Source organism: Manis pentadactyla, chromosome 3, assembly GCF_030020395.1.
Source record: "Manis pentadactyla isolate mManPen7 chromosome 3, mManPen7.hap1, whole genome shotgun sequence".
Classification (NCBI taxonomy): domain Eukaryota; kingdom Metazoa; phylum Chordata; class Mammalia; order Pholidota; family Manidae; genus Manis; species Manis pentadactyla.
In genome coordinates this window covers 49957226-49975679 of record NC_080021.1, presented here as the reverse complement: position 1 = coordinate 49975679, position 18454 = coordinate 49957226, and the positions used below count along the sequence as shown (strand labels likewise).

Below are 18454 nucleotides of genomic sequence, written 5' to 3'. Positions count from 1 at the left end.
ATCTCAAAAGGGAGAGTCAATTATTCTACAAGGCAAGTCTGATTTTCAATCAGCATTTAAACTTGGGATCCTGGAGACCACTTCTGGATTGATGATGAGAATCCTAGGGAGGCATTTTTTAAAAACCTTAAGAAGTTTTTAATCAGTAAGGGAGAGTATCTTTGAGGAACTTACTGCAAATTTAAAATTTGTACAAACAGGAATTATACAATCTAGGAATCTCTAGAAAGAGTACATGTTAGGACATTTGATCGTTTAGAGAAGGAAGTCAACCCTGATCATATATATATGGTGTGGTGTGGTACTCTACACTGAAGTCCTCTCTCTGATTGTCCTGCTTTCCAACCTAGTTTTAGGTGCTCTCTTAATAATGGCGAGAAGGTGGCATATATAATGCTGAACTCCAAAAATATATAACCTAATATATTCACATGATTTAAAGAGTTCATGTGCCTTTAGTTCTCAATAGAGACAACACAAAAAGACAAATGAGAGTTTGGGAAAACAAACAGGAGAAAGACAGCATGCACCAAAACTACTGTCACTGTGTATGTGGTGCTTCCAGGAAAACCGCTTTCAGTGGAGCTGCTGGGAACCCTTTAATACTCTCTCCTGCATGCACCGACTGAGAATCCATAGGCCCTTTTTCCATCTTTTCAAAGCCAATCTGTCAAACAGAGGCATGTATTTCTTTATTGCCCCTATTGTCTGTGACACCCCAATCAGCCCCAACCCCTACAACATAAGGGAAGAACACACAGAAGAGCAATGACACTCTCTTTTCTTCACTGCTGTGTCTCCCCCATCTAGAGCAATGCTAGCACTCAGAGTCGCAATAAATACTTTCTGAGTAAGTCAATAAATTCCCTCTGCTCTCTACCAAGTGGTGAGGGACCTGCCCCCTTTGTCCAGCTGTGCCAATAACCAAGAGCATGCACTGATCTAGTTCAGAGATGAAGCTGACAAGTCCCTGTGGCTGTACTCAGGCCCACTAACAGCACATGAGGTAACACACATTCTAAGAAATCTTTCTCACTGTGAAATTTTAGGGTGCAAAAGCACTAGCTTACAGCTTACTCCGGATTTTTTTTTTAGGTGTTCATTGTTTGGTTGGTTTTTTGCTTGCTTTTTTAAGTATCTGTAGCCTATTAAGTTTTCCCTTTGAGAATGGCAGTAATAGGATACTGAACTCTCAAGGCATTTTATTTCCACATTTCACAGGATGTAATCCTTATTAGGCTCCGCCCCTCATATCAGATAAGCCTCTGAGTTCAAAACTGTGAAGAAGTGATTGCTGAATCATCCGAGAACCTTCTCCTCCTAAGTGAGAGAAAGGGGAAAAGTCAGTCAGACATAAGGTGGTGCAGCTCTGGGGAAGATTAAAACAAAGAGAACTTCCTAAATTACTCTCTTCTTCCTAGTACTCATGTTAAGTGAAGATGAGTTCTGTGCACTATGAAGAGCAGGACACATCTTGTGAGCAGTTATTTTTATCTTATTATAATTCTCTGTTGTTTTCCCTGACCTCTGGTAAACATTATCAGGGGCTACAGAGTCGTCTCAGCTGTGCTGTGGTTAATTCAGAAAGGGTAGTGTGCCCTTAGCTAGGCCTGGATGCTAAAGGTGGCAGAGATGTCCACATTTTCCCTGGGGCAAGGGGTAGCCACAGTGCTTGATGAGATTCTCAAGAGGCCAAGGACAGAAGCCCTGGGTGCCAGGTCCTGTTAGCCCTTCCCCTACAGCCATCTCTTTATTGCAGGCCACAGAGTGGAGACAAACAAGCAAGCTCATAAGTTTCCTCATAAGGAGCATCATAATTTTAGTCCTTTACAAAATTATTTAAAGGTTGATGCAAACTCTCTGCATTTTTAGTACCCTGTGTGTTTTCCAGGAAGCTATGTTTTTCTAAAATTCTCCTTTCAGAAAGAGCAGAGCATTTCCCTAACCATCCAAAACCATAATCTTCCATTCAAGTTTTGAAAATAAAGCCTGTATCGCCTGAATCATGGCCTAAATTCTATTCTTTACTTACTAGTAGGGATGTGGCTGAAGAATAATAACAAGCATTCACATTGTACTTCCTAATTACAAAGCTGAGCAGCTAAAGAACTTCATTCAATTTTTCATGAATAGAGGGTTCAAACTCTAAGCAAAAATTAATATAAAAAACAGGATTGAAAACATATTGTACCAGGAAAGTCTTACAAAAAAATGGCCTACAATTTAATGGACTCAGTTACTCTAATTTTTTCATCTTCAAATATCCCTTGTTATTAAAAGCCATTCTATGAAGGTACATATGTGAATCATGCAAAGTGATTCACAAAGGTACCCAGGGAATTTTGGACTCCTATCAGCTTCTTTATCTGTTGCAGTACCAAGATTACAGGAGGCTGTACATAGAAAAGGGACTAGGTGGAAGTCTACATATTATTTTCTGAACATGTTTGTTAAGACTAAACTGGTTATACATGTCTAGCTTCTCCAACTAGTCAGACACTCAAATAAAGACTAAGGAAATATATTGCTTATCCACACTCATACAGGTCTATAACAACACATACCCTTTATTGAAAACAACATCAAAATATCCATAACCCCCCACTAAAACAGTCCCAAACATTTAACACATCTACTCTCATTTGTGTCTAAGTCATCATCTTAGACTGTAGTTTAAACTGTAAGACATTAGCTCTTTGAAGCCACCAAGATCATCTTTAGCTCTGTGCTCTGAAATAATAAATTAGTGGCATTTAATTATGAAATTCTGGACACTGACAGCCTTCTTGGCAGACAAGTCACAGGTTTCCATATATCATTTAATATAGTTCTTCTCAAACTTTATAGCATATGTGAATCATCTGGGAATCTTTTGATTCAAATAAGAATGAGTGGAGCTTCATCTGTGAAATATAACAACAAAGAAAAAACTGAAGGAACAAAACAGCAGCAGAATCACAGAACCCAAGAATGGACTAACAGTTACCAAAGGGAAAGGGACTGGGGAGGATGGGTGGAAAGGGAGGGATAAGGGGGAAAAAGGGGCATTACAATTAGCAGACATAATGTAGGGGGCAGGCATGGGGAGGGCTGTACAACACAGAGAAGACAAGTAGTGACTCTATAGCATCTTCCTCTGCTGATGGACAGTGACTGTAATGGGATATATGGTGGGAACTACATGCCTCTGGTTGAGAGATTGGCTCTGAAAAGTTGGAGAAAAGGCCTATGAACTGTCGCATTTTCTTTTCTCAGTCTTAATTCAGTTATCAGATGATTTCTTGGAAAGAGCCTAAAGGGTAGGGACAGTTGCTAGAATTATTAGTATAGTGCCTTTAAGTAAATGTGAAGCAAGAGATGGAGGTTCCCCTTCTATAAAAAGTCATATTTGTACATAAGAATTCAACAGATGTGGATGTTATAAGTGAAAGCCTTCCCCAGTTTTCAAAATATCACTCTAGATTTTATCAAACACAACAGAAATCTGCCCAGTTCCACCACTTATGAACCATGTAACATTGGGAAAGTAACATTAACTGAGTATTACTTACCAAGGCATTGTTCTAAGTACTTTATTTGGATTAAACTATTTAACCCTCAAAAAAGGTCTTATGAGATGGACCTGATGAGAGGAGGTAGCAGATAGAATAAGTAACATACTCAAGATCACAGAGCTACTAAAAAATAGAATTGGGATTAAACCCAGATAGCCCTGTTGCTACATCTTATAGTCTTAACCACTTCATTAGTGGTTCTTAAATGTTCTAAATATAACACATTCACTCCAAAACTACTAGAACTAATATCGGAATACAGCAAAGTTGCAGGATACAAAATTAATACACAGAAATCTGAGGTTTTCCTATACACTAACAATGAACTAATGGAAAGAGAAATCAGGAAAACAATTCCATTCACAATTGCATCAAAAAGAATAAAATACCTAGGAATAAACCTAACCAAGGAAGTGAAAGATCTATACCCCGAAAACTACAAGACATTCTCAAGAAAAATTAAAGAGGACACTAACAAATGGAAACTCATCCCTTGCTCTTGGCTAGGAAGAATTAATATTGTCAAAATGGCCATCCTGCCCAAAGCAATCAACAGATTCAATGCAATCCCTATTAAATTACCAACAGCATTCTTCAACGAACTGGAACAAATAGTTAAAAATTCATATGGAACCACCAAAGACCCTGAATAGCTAAAGCAATCCTGAGAAGGAAGAATAAAGTGGGGGGGTTCTCGCTCCCCAACTTCAAGCTCTACTACAAAGCCACCGTAATAAAGACAATTTGGTACTGGCACAAGAACAGAGCCACAAACTAGTGGAACAGAAAAGAGACTCCACACATTAACCCAAACATATATGGTCAATTAATATATGATAAAGGAGCCATGGACATACAATGGAGAAATGACAGCCTCTTCAACAGCTGGTGTTTGCAAAACTGGACAGCTACATGTAAGAGAATAAAACTAGATCATTGTCTAACCCCATACACAAAAGTAAATTCAAAATGGATCAAAGACCTGAATGTAAGCCATGAAGCCATAAAACTCTTAGAAAAAAACATAGGCAAAAATCTCTTGGACATAAACATGAGTGACTTCTTCATAAACATATCTCCCCGGGCAAGGGAAACAACAGCAAAAATGAACAAGTGAGACTGTATCAAGCTAAAAAGCTTCTGTACAGCAAAGGGCACCATCAATAGAACAAAAAGCCATCCTACAGAATGGGAGAATATATTCATAGATGACAGATCCGATAAAGGGTTGACATCCAAAATATATAAAGGGCTCACGCACCTCAACAAACAAAACACAAACAATCCAATTAAAAAATGGGCAGAGGAGCTGAACAGACACTTCTCCAAAAAAGAAATTCAGATGGCCAACAGACACATGAAAAGATGCTCCACATCACTAATCATCAGAAAAATGCAAATTAAAACCACAATGAGATATCACCTCATACGAGTAAGAGTGGCCAGCATCAAAAAGACTAAGAACAAATGCTGGCGAGGATGCGGAGAAAGGGGAACCCTCCTGCATTGCTGGTGGGAATGTAAGCTAGTTCAACCATTGTGGAAAGCAATATGGAGGTTCCTCAAAAAACTAAAAATAGAAATACCATTTGACCTGGGAATCCCACTCCTTGGAATTTACCCAAAGAATACAACTTCTCAGACTCAGAAAAATATATGCACCCCTATGTTTATGGCGGCACTATTTACAATAGCCAAGATATGGAAGCAACCTAAGTGTCCATCAGTAGATGAATGGATAAAGAAGATGTGGTACATATACACAATGGAATATTATTCAGCCATAAGAAGAAAACAAATCCTACCACTTGCAACAACGTGGATGGAGCTAGAGGGTATTATGCTCAGTGAAATAAGCCAGGCGGAGAAAGACAAGTACCAAATGATTTCATTCATATGTGGAATATAAGAACAAAGGTAAAACTGAAGGAACAACACAGCAGCAGAATCACAGAACCCAAGAATGGACTAACAGTTACCAAAGGGAAAGGGACTAGGGAGGAGTGGGAAGGGAGGGATAAGGTGGGGGAGAGGAAAGGGGGCCTTACGATTAGCATGTATAATGGGTGGGGCAGGGGGAGGGATGTGCAACACAGAGAAGACAAGTAGTGATTTTACAGCATCTTACAATGCTGATGGACAGTGACTAATGGGGTTTATGGGGGGGACTTGGTGAAGGGGCGAGTCTAGTAAACATAATGTTCCTCATGTAGTTGTGGATTAATAATACCAAAATTTTTAAAAATTAAAAAATTAAAATTAAAAATTAAAAAAATATATAACGCATTATAAGAAACTATTTTTACTATGACCCTTAGTAAGAACTATGTCCTATAACTGTTAGCAAAAGCATAAAACCTAAATGTGATTTATTCCCACCAGGAGGTTTAAACATTTCAACAGTAAGGTATTAACAAAGGTCCACGTGGTGGAAAATATGCAAGGAAGCTGCTCAGGCTGAGAGTGGGGGTGAGGCGGAATTGGTAAGTACTTGGCTATACCTGTTTAAGTTTTTTAAACCTACCAATGAAAATAAGACAAATGTAAGGAAAGGCCTAATATGGATGTAACTGGCTTAGGCGATGTCTGGGAAAGAATGTGAACCCTGTAGTACTGAGCCAATGAGGACCCAGGGAAGGGACTCACGCACTGGGAGGTAAATTACCAAACTCCCCAGGTGTGCCTGCTCGCCAGACACCTGATCTTGCAAGACCATCATTAAAGCCTTGCTCCGCTCTTCTCTGTCTCCGTGTCACTTACTGAGTTTCGACCAGTGAGTGTGTTTCTCACAATAACCCAACCCAGTGTACAAATATATGTATGTGTTTTCTATATATACATATATACACACACACATACATATATATTTAAATAATTAAACCAAAATTTTATGAAACTATATTTACTCTTCCTTCAAACAAAACATTGATATTTTCTATCATATTTTATTGTTTAAAACTGCTAGTGGATCACTCACCACTAAACTGATTTCAGGATCAATTGAGAGTCATGACATGAGGTTTGAAAAACAAAGTACTACATTTCCTTTTACCACCATAGGAATTTTGTGAAGATTACATAGAATAATGTGTGCAAACTACTTAACACAAGGACTCACACATACTATGTGCTCTATACATGGTAGCAATTATTACTGATCTTGTAAACTAGCTGTAATTAGAGGAGGCAGGAAAACCCTAACTGAGCTGTAGATGAGTTTATTGCCAGTTTAGATCTGTCCCTAGCAATGATATAGGGACTTTCCCAGTATACTTAATTTGTACTGTAGTGGAAATCCACATTCATAGAGAGCTGACTTGTGACTGACTCTGGTTTCCTCTTCTCCACCACAAAGGGCAATTTACAAGTTGCTATGCCTCTCTGCTACCATGTTCAGTAAACCTAATATTGAACTATCTTTATATCCAACACTCTTCTGGATGCTGTGGCATATAAAATTGGTCTTCGTAAGAGTCCAGGGAGGGAGACACATTCATTTTCTATTGCTGCTTTATAAATTATCACTAACTTAGTGACTTAAATATCACAAACTGATTACCTTCCAGTTATAGAAGTCAGAAATCTGAACTGGGTCTCCTGAGGCCAACGTGTTGGCAGATAGTTTTCCTTTCTGGAACCTCTAGGTGAGAATCCATTTCTTTACATTTTCCAGCTCCTTTTTAGTGGCCACTTGTACTCCTTAGCTCATGACCCTCTCCTCCAACTTTGAAGCTGACAACAGCAGGTTGAAGCTTTCTCACATCAAAACACTCTAACTCTGACACTGGCTCTGTTGTCTCATATCTTTCTCTGAATATTCTGCCTTCCTCTTCCATCTTTTAAAGACCCTTGTGATTACAGTGGGTACACACAAATAATACAGAAAAATCTCCTTATTTTAAGCCCTTGATTCAATCATATCTGTGAAGTCCCTTTTGTCATGTAAGGTGAATTCAGAGATTCCAGGGATAGAATGGGACATGTGGACAATGAGGAGAAGCAACTATTCTGCCTATCATAGGAGACAAACCAGCCAAAATAAGATAAACAACAATAACACATAATACCTATTGAACTGAACTTTTACTAGGCATTGTGCTGAGTGCTTTACTTGTCTGTACATTTCCTTGTCAAGAGACCAAGGTTCCAAAAGGTAATGCAAACTGACAAACCTAAGTCTGCATGACTTCCAAGATCATACTCTTAACCACTCATGACATCTAAGCATTCAATGTGTATACACTTAGTGGTTTGCAACTTCTCCCCATCATGGAGTCCTTTTATTCTTTTCCACCAGGGATCTTATTTTGCACTATTTGCATATTAAAATTTTTTTTCATTAATTAAAGACAAATTTCTAATTGTAACATCAGATAGCTTTAGCTAACTTCTGTGCCTCTTTTTGGATTTGTGTATTCCAGCCAAAATAATGCAACTTAATATTTTATTTAACATATTTTGAGATTGTTTTAGAATACTGAAAACAGGAATTCAAATAAACCCCCTTGTAGATGCCTAGGAGTTCAAAGAAGAAGACAACGAGTATGGAACAGTCAGAAGAAATGGGGCCTGACTACACTCTCAAAGAAGCAGAAATTTCAGATGGACCAGAGAAGAACAATGGACAGGAATGATGTCTAAGGAGTAGGAACAAGTAACATGTATGGATGAGACATAAACTTATTAGGGAGAACTGGAAAAAGACATTAAAGGAGACTCAATAAAGCATGGAAGCTGTGACGGTCACATAAATACAGTTAAATTTAGGCAGTCAGGAAAATGCAGAAGCTGAGAAGTTTCTGAGCAGGAGTTCTTGGACTTGGGGAGTTTAAATAAATAGAACAAAGAGGAAGAAAGGAGGAAGTGAGAAACTGGCCTTTGTGATTCACCTCCCAGGAGGGAAAGTGGATAGCTGAAAGTCATGGATGGGGATGGAAACTCTTTTTGAGTGTTCTAAATTTTATACAGGGAACATGCATTTTATACAGTGCACATACATATTACTAGTTGAACTAGTAATACATAGATACATGTTATGTATGTATATATGTCATACAGATAACATGTCATATACAGACACATGTATATAAGGCTATCTTTACTGACTGAAGTGCCATATAGTAAAACTAAGCATCTATTCTTAGTACACTTAAGAGCTTAACATAAATCATAAAAAAAAATTAAAAAAAAATAAACCATAACACCATTCTGCCCCTCCTAACCCCCGAGTAAAGATACTTCAGCAATTTTCTCATTGGCTTAAAAAATTGCTCCTTTGATCTCTTTTCTGCCTACCTCATCCTAAGAACTGACTCCATGTTGGGCTGCCCAGGTAGTTTATATTACTTATACATGTTTGCCCAACTTGGATGAGAACCTCCTTCAAAACTGACTCAGAAATCTCACAGGATGGTGTCATTTACCCCCAGGATCCATGATGAGTAACAGTCACAAGGCCTACAGATACCAAGCCAGCCCAGGCTCCTGGCTTAGACAATGCCTACCAGCAGGTCCTGGTCTCATGCCACACTCCAGGTTCAATTTCATCACCATTGACATTTGTCTTTTCAAATTAGTATGTAATTCAAAGGAACTTTTTTATCTCATAGATCAACATGTATCCTATTGTTATCTAGTTGCTTCATTTTTAAGAGCTAAAAATAAAATAACTCCACCATGTTTTGCAGGGGAAGATATTGAACCTTTACACTTTCTGAACAATCTATGCCCTTATTTGTAGTATTGGAAAGCTCAACAGTCAAAGTAAGCACCCTATAATGCCTAGGCAGCAACCTGCTACATTAGTGCTACAAGCAGAAAATGAGGCAAATGAGGGTTTTAGAATGTTTTAAATGTGTTGAGGTTTAGGAATTAGTTGCACTAGAAAATAATTCCTTAATCAGTTTGTGACTTAATTGCATTCAAAGCCATAGTATTAAGCTCTTGCTAAGAGGTTAGATGCTATACATAACATTATATAAACAAATCAAGTTAGGAGAGACAAAAAATCAAAACTGGTTTATTAGGAAATAGGAGAGATAATAAACCAAAACGGACTGCTACAGCTAGATCCTAAAAGCCAGTTTGGTTACTCTGCATTTTTTACCAATTTCCATGAGTGAGATTACATGTTATATTGTATGAATGGAAGTGTTACATCCAATTATCTGGTCTGGCTGTCTGATGTTTACCAGTAGCGAAATATTTATCTAGTTTCCCCACAAAAAAGTAGTTTTAGAAACTATGTTAGAGGGAAAACATCCAATGGTGGAACAATTGCTAAGCCTCTAAAACCTGTTTTTTCTTCTTGGAAATCCTGGAAGGAAGAAAATTCCTAATGTTTTTCTGTATGTACTTAGCACACTGTATGCCCTCAAACAATAAACTAGAATAAAGATACCATAATTCAGAACTAAAATTAATTAATGTGTCACAATTCACAAAGTACTTACACATGTGTTATCTCATTCATTTCACTCAAAGACCCTGATGAATGAGGAAAATGAGTTTCAGCAAGGACAGGCAACATGAGTGCTAAAATAGACACTAACTAGGCTTGAAACCCAGCACAATCCTGGTAACATGTTTTTATATCTGTGAATAAGGCTGAGTACACATTACACAGATTTTTAGACCCTTTGTCCATCTATCCACAAATTATAGGTCAACTATTAGAAATTCATATTACAGCATTCAATTCTTAAAACATTTTATTGCCTCAGAATGCAGTAGGGTCCAGACTTGACTCGCCATGGCTATTGCTGCCTTAAAGCATTCAGGGTCATCAGTGTCCTGAAATACATGATTCTCATTTTTAGCCTTTGTAGCTCTCTCTAAATGTACCAAAAGTCTTTGGCAACAACTTTCCTCCTATCTACAACACCAAAAATTGTCCTTTCCTTTGAATTGCACCTTTGGATCACTTTTTTCCATAGATTTTTCCCAATCATTTAAACTCCACAAAATAATGGCAATTCAATTCCTCATTCACAACCTCCTTAGCAACCTCCATGCTTTAGCATGAACATTACTGAATCTCTTTGGTGTTTCTGTGAAATATTTGTGTGCATATACATATGTATACTCTGCTATTTCTCCGAGGTAAGCTTTCATGACTGAGGCATCTTGGTCATTTCACTCAGATGTATGCACCATTTGAAGACTCACTAAATAGAAACATATATGATATACTTTCTATAGAGTTCATCACCTCATCACAAAGCAAATACAAAGAAAGCACAAACTTATGATATTTGCTATAACTTTTACATGTGTAAGCCCTAATTTTACTATAAATCTAAGACACTATACTATGGACTTAATTAACAAGGGCTCTCTGATGTAATGCACCTAAATTAGAGTATATGATTTACTCCCAGTCCTAACACCTTCTACTTATAATACTTGAGTCTCAACCCTCCCATCTTTAAAATGGGAATTGTTGGGGAGAACACAACCATCTCTCATTCCAGTATTTCCTTCCAGGAGGAGAGTTTCTGTTGTATTAACACAGCCAACCTCTCACTGCACCGTTCATTTCCCCTCCCCCACCAGCTCCAGTATCTCTACCTAGGGAAGAGAAGCATCTTACCTGACTTGTGAGTTTGGGAATATAGTAGCTCATCCCCTTTCTCTTCCCTTTCTCTTTGGAATCTTCCTGCCCTCAGAGAGAATACATTCCACCACACAACTCCATACATTTGACAAGGGAGGACCTCCATGAAGACTAGCCTGGATTTGTCCTTCTTGTGACTAAGTGTGTACAGATTAGTAAACCCACTTGTCCAATACCTCTAATCATGTTCTCCACATTTCAGGATAAAGGTGACATTTTGGACTCCATCTCCACTGCTCTTCTGCTTGCTTCTCAGTTTTCTGAAAATTGGGTAAAAAATATCATTTATTAGCCCCATCTTATCCCATTAGGGACAATAGTTACAATACAAGATTGTTCTAATGGCATTGTATTTGGTAAAATGTAAAACATACCAAAATCCTAACATAAGGAGTTAGTATTTCAATGTTAACACTTCTTTCATCTATCTATTTCATAGTAAATTTTTAAGGAGACTCATTTTTTCAACCAGATAACTGAGTTTTAACTAAATCTACTATGAGGAATAAAATAAATATCTAATTATGCTTCAAACAGATTTTCTTTCAATGTTTTCAGTTGTACATGGGTTTTTCTTAATATTTAATAAAATTTTAATTTTCTAGATAGGTGATGGAAAACACTACTGCACTGGGTACAGCCTTGGGTATAGAGAATTACTGGAATACTGGCTGCAAAGATTTTTTTTTTAATCTGGTCCTTTTTGATAATTTTACCTCTTTGACCTACAATGATTTTTAAACATGAACTTGTAACTTTGATAAAACATAAATTTGTAATGAGCAAACCAGGTAACCTGGCATGATTTGAACCCAAGAATTGCAGTCTTCAACTGGCTATAACAACATCCTTCAATAGCTTAAAGTGATAGTAGGTGGATTATTATCACTTTCATTCATTGTCCTATGGACTGGTAAACAAAACAGATATAGCACTGTCTTCATAGAGTTCACATCTGAAACATGAGCATGGCCACACAATTTTCAATCACTTTTCAATATTTCATAAACTGGCCTTGACAATCATCTTACAAAATTGATAATTCTCACTTAAACTAAAATTAGCAAAGTACCAAATGCTTTTATTTTGAAAAAGGAAACTAGTATTTATTGGTTATAACCTTATGTATATAATCCTGTTTAATTCTCATAATAACCTTAATAAAGGTATTATTATCACTATGTAATAGTTGAAGGAAAGGAGGCTCATTGAGATTACATAATACCAAGGAGGTCATGCATGTTGGCTAATAAAGAAGACTTCTAATTCACATCCATCAGATTCCAAAAACTAACATTTTTCTGCTAGAATAAGTTAATGATTATTACATCCCAAATCAAAGTTGTTTTTAAAATGAGGAATATTTGTAAAGGATAAAAATGGCATATATATATAAACTTCAGTCATTGCTTTTGTGGGCAGCCAATAGAGGGCTTATTTATCCTTGTGTGTCCCATATCACGTACCAACAAGCCTACACAGTCAACAAATGTTGAATTAAATTGTTAATATGTAAAAGAAAAAGCAAATTATAGTCAATGTTATTAGTCCCCCAAAGTTTAAGTTATTCCTAACAATAAACTATTATTAAAGATACATCAACACTTGAAGATTGTTAGACTGAACTTTACAAGACGTCGTTGCTCACATATAAAATAACTCTTCATATAACAGTGTGTTGAGCTTCAGCAAATCACTCACAAATCTATTTCTCAGGAATCTTTGTAAGAACAGCTGGACAGATTCAGGATGCAACAATATAATTTTCTCGATTCAAATCTTGTATCTGCCACTTAATAGCTTTGGGATCTTACACAAGTAGATATCTGTGCCTCAGTTTCTATATTTTTTAAATAAGAATGATAATAGCATCTAGTACAAGGTGTTGTTGCATTAAATGAGTTTGTATATGTAAGATGTTTAGAGGAGTACCTGACACATAGCCAGCATTTACTTAGTATAAACTGTAATTACTATTATTGTTGCTGCTGGTTTAGAAACTCAGTACCTTATAACCATATCCCAATAACCCACAAAGGCCTTAAAGGATGAGATTATGACCAACCAGAATCTCTTCCTTAGGAGTTCTTGGCTCCAAAATAGCACGAACACCACAGTCAAGTCCCTAGAGAGATCAGAGGAGCCAGCTGTCTGACTGAGACACAGATAGTTATGGATTCTTGGCTCGGTAATAACTGTTCTGTGAACTTGTCAATGCCTTCTAGCCAAAGACTACCAGGAATACATCTATAGTTCTATAAAACTGGGTTTATTAACTCATTGCAAGGAGAAGAAATGTATACCATGGGAAAACTATGGGGCATCTCAGTAAAAGGATGTTAGAAAGCATTTATTATAGGATTTGGGCTTGTGTTAGGTGATTTTGGGGACACATTCAAGAAAATGGGGATCTTCTCTGCACTGAATGCTGTCTGGAAACAGGTAATTCTCTGATTGGGTATCTTAATAATTCTCATCTAGATAGTGACAGGAATGAAGCTGAGCTAAAGTTGTAATTAGTAAAGTAGCAGCAGTCACTCATTATTAACCAGGCAAGGGGGATGTTTGCTCATTTTTGTGCTTTGGACAATGTTCTTATTTATGTCAGTTCAGACATGATCATAAAGTGGTCTTATTTTTGTCTTGCTCCATTGCAGTCACAACGCATTCTTGTCGAGGTTGGTTTACTATTAAAGTGTTTATATTCAACAGGAGAACTGCAGATTCACTGTGAGTGACAGGCCAGCTCCCAGCTAACAGGAGCTGCTTTTCTCTTTCTCAAACTAGATAAGAATGTTTTGGTTGAAAGGCAGAGCTGGTCAGGAAAATAACAACTATTATTGTTATTATTTATGTATATTGACAGGCTTATGGTTTATAAAGTCCCTTTATATTCACTGTATAACTTGAGCCCCTCAAAATAATCCTAGGAGGTAAGTAAGCCATAGGGTTCCCCACACTGCACAAGGACCCCATTCTTAATATATTGCATGTGAATGACACCTCCCTGATGTGAACAGTGTTCCCTGCATTCAGGCAACAAGACTATTCTGGCAGGGTAGACATTTCTATTCTTTTTAACAACTAGGAAAATTGAGTCACAGAAGCTTTCTGAGTGTTCCTTATTTCCCAACAAACCCTAGATATCTCTCTGGCAACCTGTTCATGTGCTGATGTCAGATCCTTTGATTGAGTCATAGTTTCCACTTCCAAACAATTGCACCAGTTTGCCCTGTTATGACCTACAGTACACCGGCTACTACGTGAAGAAAAGCTCCACTTTGCACAACTGTGTCTGTACAGAGATTCTGTCTGTACCTGATAGAAACAGGATGCTAAAAATGGTACTGAACTTATAACCTCTTTCACAGTCACCTCCTAAAGAAAAAAAAAAAAGTGTGTGTGTCTGTGTGCCTAAAAATGTTTATATATAATAGTATATGTTGCTGGTAATCTGGAGGTGACAGGTTGAAAAAATGATTTTGAGTTCTGAAGAAATTTTTAAAAGTAAAATATCCTGCTAAATTCATGGGCTGAAATTTTTAAATGCAGACTGAGCCTCTAATAATGTATTTTTCCAGTCTTGGGAACCCACCAGGTCAACTGTCAAAACAAAGTGGAATTTCCCATGAAATGTCCATTCATAATAAATTGTTGTCCAGTACTGTCTTTTCACAACTGGGAAATTCCCTTTTGCTACTACATTTCTCTCCTGAGACATTATATAAAGTGAAACTGAAAATAGAATACTCTACTGATATATGAAGCAGTTCCCGGAAAGACTATGGGCTTTGATTGAAACAGGTTTGTTCAGGAAACCTGCCTCAGTAATTTACAAACTCTGTGACTTTGGGCAATTCATCTAACCTCTAGAAACTCCGAGGGGAAAATCCCAGGGCAAAATACCTCTAAAACCGAAATCAGTCAAAGGGAGAAACAAAGTTAAGAAACCCATTTATTTCTTACTAGCAGTAGTCCTGTCTCTCTCCTGCTGCAGCAGAAGAGAAAGAGAACTCCACCCAACCTCTCCAGATAAACCCTCACACACCCTTGTAATTATCTATTGATACGGAGATGGTAATTCTCTCCACCCCTTAGAAACACCTATTGATATGTAGATGCACTAAAGCCAGGCAAGAGATTCTGGAAATACTACAATTTTACCCACACCTCTCTTTCATTAACTTGTCATGCTTAGTTCTTCGCTCTATTATCTGAGAGTACCCTGGACTTTCCTATCAGAACATTTATCACAGTTTCTGTGTTCAGGTTTCTATCTCCCTTTGAAGACTAAAAGCATTTTGAGGATAGAGACCATGTGTATTTTGTTATCATTCTATTTCTATCACCTACTGTTATGGCACATAACAAATTTATTAAATGTTACCTTAGGGCGGATTGGAGATCTGGAGAATCAGGAAGGCTTACTTTTCATTTACATATCTTTTTATAATTCTTGAATATTTTCCCATGCCTGTTTGGTAAATGTATTTCTTTTTAATTAAAAATAATATTTATATGAAAAGGAGAAAAGGAAGAAAATGTTTCTGGCACATAAATATGCAAATATTTGGGAATGGAATAGTAGGCATTCAGTACTGTTCAGATTCCTTTCTTTGTTAAGCATGGGCTCAAGAGGGTTATTTTAAGGCTAATTATTTTCACTATCTTCATTTACATAATAAACCATAAGTACAAGAGGACTAAAGTATAATTTCATTTGGATGTAATTTTTCTTTTATTGTGAAAAAGAATAGTTCAGCCAGAATATTCCAGCTTGAGGTTAGATGGAGATCAGTAAGGGGGAAGATTCCTTGGGTCTTTTACCTAGAGCTCTAGTCAACTAATAAGAGCCTTAAAAATATACTATTGTTTCCTTCTTGTCACTATTTGTGTCTCAAGCTCTAGCAGGGAATCTCATGAAACAAGATGGCTGGGGACTGTGGCATGATGCAGCTATTCCTGACTCCTTTGTCCAAATCTCATCAAATATCACCAAAATCCCTAACCCCATCCACTAGCAATTTGCAATTTTTAACAAACAGGTTTCTTTGAATGAAATACTTGCTAAGATCATCTTATCCTGAATGACCACAGTAAATCCTTTAATCTTTCCAAAGGACTACTGTTTCTTTAGCAACACAACTCAGATCATGCTGATATAGAAAGATTTGAGTCAGAATTTATATACCATGTATATAATTGTCAAATCACTATGCTGTATACCTGAAACTAATATAATTAGTTACAAATATTATAAACCAGAGTACCAACTATATTTCAGTAACAAAAATAAAATAAAACTTACCAGGTGTTTTCAGACTGAAAAATAGAAAAATTAGAATACGAAACTTTTTTAATTCTTGGATTTGTACTTAAAAATAGTTTATTTTTCAATTTTTGTCTTTTTTCTACTTAACATATGAGAGAGTTCTGAAGTTGCTACTTCCTGAAATAGCACAGGAGGTGTAAGTGACCTTTATTCTCAAAAAGGAAATACAAATCTTGATGTGATTTTACAGAATCTTGAACAGATGAATCAACATACAGATGTATGCTTTCTAACCTACTTTGCATAATTATTCTCATTTTTTGTTTCTAATTTAGTTGGTGTAGTTCTGCATTAGTATTCTTTAAGCCTTCTTTCTTTAGCCAATTCATTATGCAAATTTAACTACAAACATATGACTAAGAACACATATTTTTTAAACTGTATAATGATGAAAACTATCATGAGAGCTAAAAGTTTGAGACTGTAATAAATAAATTAAGGCTAAATTTAGGTTTGTAATAAAAAGAGCCTTGGCATTTAAATGAATTTAGAAGCACTGAACTCCAGGAATCAGCTGACCAACTTTGCACTTGTGGGTAAAATTGAAACATTTCAAGAATTTCTCGCCTGGCTTTGTGCATCTGCATATCAACAGGCATTCAGACTTGGAGAGAAGTATGGCTTTAGTGCATTTGCATCTTTCCTCAGGGGTGGAGAAGTTCATCACCATATCAATGGGTAATTACCTGGGCAACAGTGGACTTATCTGTACCTGAGAGGTGAGGGGGAGGGCCAGTGTGGTTGCTGCTTGAACAGAGAAGAAAGAAGGCCTGGGACTGCATTTTATGAGCAATAAACGGATTTTAAACTTTATTTCTCCCTTTGACTGATTTTGGTTTTTAGGAGTATTTTGCCCCGGGATTTCCTTTCCCCGGACGTACAGTACTATCTATAACAAAAGGAAATGAAAGCCAGGATGTGGATGAACAGCACTGTCATCGTCTTCAGGAAAAAAAACTGGTACTACAATAAAGAGCAATTCCGTAATACAAACCAAAATTACAAATGGACAATACCTCTTTGGTTCAGCAATTCACTTTCTAGGAATTACACATGTAGATGCATTAGCGTATGTATGAAATTACAAATATAAAGATTATTTATTGAAGCATTATTTGTGATATGTGCAAACAATCTAAGTGTCCACCAATGGGGGAAACATAATGGTATATCCATCACCATTAAAAAAAGTGGATGAGGAAGCTTCTTATACATTCATACAGAAAGACATCCAAGACAGATTAAGTGAAAAACAAGCAAGGTGAAGAGGGATATAGTATGCTCCCATGGCAAGCAAGAGAATATCAAAAACGAACAAGTGGGACTACATCAAACTAAAAAGCTTCTGTACAGCAAAGAACACCATCAACAGAACAAAAAAACAACATACAGTATGGGAGAATATATTCATAAACAGTTTATCCAATAAGGGGTTAACATCCAAAATATATAAAGAACTCATATGCCTCAATGCCAAAAAAACAAATACCGTGATTAAAAAATGGGCAGCAGATCTGAAAAGATATTTCGCCAAAAAAGAAATACAAATGGCCAACAGGCACATGAAAAGATGCTCCCATCGATAATCATCAGGGAAATGCAAATCAAAACCACGAGATATCACCTGACACTAGTTAGAGTGGCCACTATCCAAAAGACAATAAATAACAAGTGTTGGTGAGGTTGTGGGGAAATGGGAACCCTCCTACACTCTTGGTGGGAATGTAAATTGGTGCAACTGCTGTGAAAAGCAGAATGGAGGCTCCTCAAAAAACTTAAAATAGAAATATCATACAACTCAGCAATTCCACTTCTAGGAATTTACCTGAAGAAAACAAAAATCCCTGATTTAAAAAGATGTATGCACCCCTATGTTTATTGCCAATAAATATAATAGCCAAGATATGGAAGCAACCAAAGTGTCCATCAGGATGAGTGGATGAGTGGATAAAG

General features: G+C 36.9%; 1 long non-coding RNA gene across 2 annotated transcripts in view; it reads right to left on the bottom strand.

Moving 5' to 3' along the window:
- The window catches only part of LOC118935935 (uncharacterized), a 137096-nt gene that overhangs the window by 109447 nt on the left and 9195 nt on the right, over positions 1 to 18454 (bottom strand). The window contains exons 2-3 of one of the 2 annotated variants that reach the window (XR_005034054.2): positions 11346 to 11429; positions 1200 to 1320 (exon numbers count right to left, since the gene is read on the bottom strand). This is a non-coding gene — a long non-coding RNA (uncharacterized LOC118935935). Of the gene's footprint in view, positions 1 to 1199; positions 1321 to 11345; positions 11430 to 18454 lie in introns of those variants that run through there. The other variant, XR_008996254.1, reaches the window with a different exon arrangement.